The sequence below is a fragment of the Triticum dicoccoides genome, chromosome 2B (genome assembly GCF_002162155.2).
Source record: "Triticum dicoccoides isolate Atlit2015 ecotype Zavitan chromosome 2B, WEW_v2.0, whole genome shotgun sequence".
Classification (NCBI taxonomy): domain Eukaryota; kingdom Viridiplantae; phylum Streptophyta; class Magnoliopsida; order Poales; family Poaceae; genus Triticum; species Triticum dicoccoides.
This window is the reverse complement of record NC_041383.1, coordinates 619,568,653-619,573,343: the sequence shown is the minus strand read 5'-3', so window position 1 is coordinate 619,573,343 and position 4,691 is coordinate 619,568,653.

Genomic DNA, 4,691 nt, shown 5'->3' with positions numbered 1-4,691 from the left:
AAAAGTTTAGCACTAAATACGGAGTTGACTATGAGATATTAGCCTCCTTTTGTTAATCATTTTCTACTCATGTTGAACTCCCTAAGGAGAAGTGGTTTAAATACCGCCCACCTATCAAAGAATAAATTAAAGAACCGGTAATAGCTAAACATGAAACTATTATTTATAATGTTGATCCAGTTGTTCCTACTGCTTATATTGAAAAACCACCTTTCCCTGTTAGGATAAAGGAACATGCTAAAGTTTCAACTGTGGTCAACAAAAGTTATATTAAAACTTCCAAACCTGCTGAACAAATCAAAGTAGAACATAGTGTTGCTATGGTTAAAGATCTCTTGGTTGAAAATATAGATGGGCATATTATTTACTTCTGTGATGAAGCTGCTAGAATTGCCCAGCCCGATGAAAAAGATAAACATAGACCCGTTGTTGGCATGCCTGTTATCTTAGTTAAAATAGGAGATCATTGTTATCATGGTTTATGGGACATAGGTGCTAGCGTGAGTGCTATTCCCTTTACCTTATATAAGGAAATTATGAATGATATAACACCCGCTAAAATAGAAGACATAGATGTTACTATTAAACTTGCTAATAGAGACACCATCACACCACTTGGGATTGTTATAGATGTTGAAGTCTTGTGTGGGAAAATAAAATACCCGACTGATTTCTTGTTCTTGGTTCCCCACAAGATGACTTTTGTCCGATTATCTTTGGTAGACCTTTCTTGAACACCATTGATGCTAAAATAGATTGCGAGAAGCAAACTGTCGGTGTTAGTTTTAGTGATGAGTCTCATGAGTTTAATTTTTCCATGTTTAGTAGAAAGCACCATAAGAAAGAATTGTCTAGTAAGGATGAAATAATTGGTCTTGCTTCTATTGCCGTACCTCCTACTGATCCTCTAGAACAATATTTGTTAGACCATGAAAATGATATGCATCTGCATGAAAGACATGAAATAGATAAAATTTTCTTTGACCAACGTCCTCTGCTTAAACACAATTTGCCCATTGAAACTCTAGGAGATCCTCCTCCACCTAAAGGTGATCCTATGTTTGAAATAAAACAATTACCAAACACTTTGAAATATGCTTATCTTGATGAGAAAAAGATATATCCTATTATTATTGGTGCTAACCTTTCTGGACATGAAGAAGAAAGATTACTGAAGATTCTGAAGAAGCACATAGCTGCTATTGGATGTAATCTTGATGATTTAAAGGGCATTAGTCCCACTCTCTGTCAACACAAAATTAATATGGAGCCTAATGCTAAACCCGTTGTTGATCACCAACGATGTTTAAATCCTAAAATGAAAGAATTGGTAAGAACTGAAGTATTGAAGCTTTTGGAAGCAGGTATAATCTATCCCATAGCTGATAGTAGATGGGTAAGTCTCGTTCATTGTGTCCCTAAAAACTGAGGTATTACTATTGTTCCTAAAGATAAAAATGAACTTATTCCACAAAGAATTGTCACTAGCTACAGAATGGTAATTGATTTTAGAAAATTAAATAAAGCTACTAGAAACGATCATTACCCTCTACCTTTTATTGATTAAATGCTATAAAGGTTGTCAAAGCACACACATTTTTGCTTCCTTGATGGATATTCCGGTTTTTCTCAAATACCTGTCTCACAACCTGATCAAGAGAAAAAAACCTTTACTTGTATTTTTGGAACTTATGCTTATAGACATGTGCCTTTTGGTTTATGCAATGCACCTGCTACCTTTGAAAGATGCATGACTACTATATTCTCTAATTTCTGTGAAAATACTATTGAGGTTTTCATGGATGATTTTTCCATTTAGGGAACTTCTTTTGATGATTGCTTGAGCAACCTTGATCGAGTTTTGCAGAGATGGGAGCAAACTAATCTCGTCCTGAATTGGGAGAAGTGCCACTTTATGGTTAATAAAGGTATTGTCTTGGGACATAAAATTTCTGATCGAGGTATTGAGGTGTACAAAGCTGAAGTTGATGCAATTGAGAAAATGCCATGTCCTAGAGATATCAAAGGTATTCATAGTTTCCTCGGTCATGGTGGTTTCTATAGGAGGTTTATTATATACTTATCTAAAATCTCTAGGCCTCTTACAAATCTTTTACAAAAGGATGTTCCATTTGTTTTTGATGATGATTGTGTAGAAGCCTTTGAAACACTTAAGAAAGCCTTAATTTCTGCACCTGTTGTTCAACCACCTGATTGGAACTTGCCTTTTGAAATTATGTGTGATACTAGTGACTATGTTGTTGGTGTCATTCTAGGACAAAGAGTTGATAATAAATTAAATGTTATTAATTATGCTAGTAAAACTCTAGACAGTGCTCAACGATATTATGCTACTACTGAAAAAGAATTCTTAGCAGTGGTGTTTGCTTGTGATTAATTTAGATCTTACATTGTTGATTGCAAAGTGATTGTTCACACCAATCATGCTGCTATAAAATATCTTATGGAAAAGAAAGATGCTAAACCTAGACTTATTAGGTGGGTTCTTTTGCTACAAGAATTTGACTTACAAATCACTAATAGAAAAGGGGTTGAGAACCCCGTAGCTGATAAATTGTCTAGGTTAGAAAATATTCTTGATGACCCACAACCTATTAATGATAGTTTTCTTGATGAAGAATTAGCTCAATAAATTTTTCTCATAACACTCCTTGGTTTGCTGACTATGCAAATTACATTGTTGCTAAATACATACCACCTAGCTTCACGTACCAACACAAGAAAAAATTCTTCTATGATTTAAGACATTAATTTTGGGATGACCCACATATTTATAAAGAAGGAGTAGATGGTATTATTAGACTTTGTATACGTGAGCATGAACGGGAACAAATCCTATGGAAAATTCACTCTGAAGCTTATGGAGGACATCATGCGGGAGATAGAACTGCTCACAAGGTATTGCAATCCAGTTTTTATTGGCCTACTCTCTTCAAAGATGCCCGTAAGTTTGTTTTATCTTGTGATGAATGTCAAAGAATTGGAAATATTAGTAAGGGTCAAGAAATGCCAATGAATTATTGTCTTGATGTTGAACCATTTGATGTATGGGGATTTGATTTCATGAGACCTTTTCCTTCCTCTAATGCGTATACACATATTTTGGTTGGTGTCGATTATGCTACTAAGTGGGTAGAAGCTATTCCAACTAGTAGTGTTGATCACAACACCTCTATTAAAATGCTTAAGGAAGTCATTTTACCAAGGTTTGGAGTCCCTAGATATTTAATGACTGATGGTGGTCCACACTTTATTCATGGTGCTTTCCGTAAAATACTTGATAAATATGATGTTAACCATAGAATTGCATCACCTTATCATCCTCAGTCTAGTGGTCAAGTTGAACTTAGCAATAGAGAAATAAAGTTAATATTACAAAAAACTGTCAATAGGTCCCAAAAGAATTAGTCTAAGAAATTAGATGATGCACTTTGGGCCTATGGAACAACATATAAAATCCTATGGGTATGTCTCCTTATAAAATGGTTTATGGAAAAGCTTTTCATTTGCCTCTTGAGTTAGAACATAAAGCATATTGGGCAATTAAAGAACTCAACTATGATTTCAAACTTGCTGGTGAAAAGAGGTTATTTGATATTAGCTCACTAGATGAATGGAGAACCCACACATATGAAAATGCCAAGTTATTTGAAGAAAAAGTTAAAAGATGGCATGATAAGAGAATCCAAAAGCGTGAGTTTAAAGCTGGAGAATATGTTCTTTTGTGCAACTCTCGTTTCAGATTCTTTGCAGGCAAACTCCTCTCCAAATGGGAAGGACCCTATGTTATCGAGGTGGTTTATCAATCTGGAGCCATCAAAATAAATAATGCCGAATGTACTAACCTGAAGGTTGTTAATGGGCAATGAATAAAACATTATATCTCAGGTATGTCCATTAATGTTGAAAGTAATATTATCCAAACTATGACACCGAAAGAACTCCTAAAAGAAACCTTTCGGAACACTCCAGAATCGTGAAAAAAGGAGGTACGTGATACGGTAAGTAAACGGACTCCGAAAAATCCGCAAAAATATTTTATATCTGTTTTGGAATAAAACAAAAATTAGGAAAATAAGAAACAACCAGTAAGGCACACCTGGTGGGCACAAGACACCAGGGCGGCGAGGCGCGCTCAGGTGGGTTGTGCCCACCTCGGGTACCTTTCGGCTCCATTTTTCTTCCATTTGCTTGTTTCCAAAGATAAAAAATCTTTATATACCCCTCGAACCAATTGTCAATCGTATCACGGACAAATCTTCTATTTTCTTTTCTTGTTGTTTTCGGTCAGATCTGTTAAGCTAGGCATCATGTCTTCTTCGTCCTCCAACAACGTGGAAGAGGATGCTTGGTTGATGAAGATCGAGTTGAAGAGAGAAGAGCCCGTAGAAGCCGTCAAAGGGGACAAGAGCAAGGAGGCTACCAGAGATCAAGCGTCGGTGGTTGAGCGGGCCTTGCCTACCAAGGAAGAAGAAGAAGATATCCTTCAACCTTATTATGATCCTCTCACCCCCACCGAGATCGAAGCCTTTCGGATCATCGAAACGGTTCATGTGCAAAATAAATATCTCACCTATGAAAATATTCTGTTGCAGGAGCACATCATCGCCCTCCGGAGCATCATCCGTAGATTGGAAATCTCTTGATCATGAAGGACAAGATCGCTACCA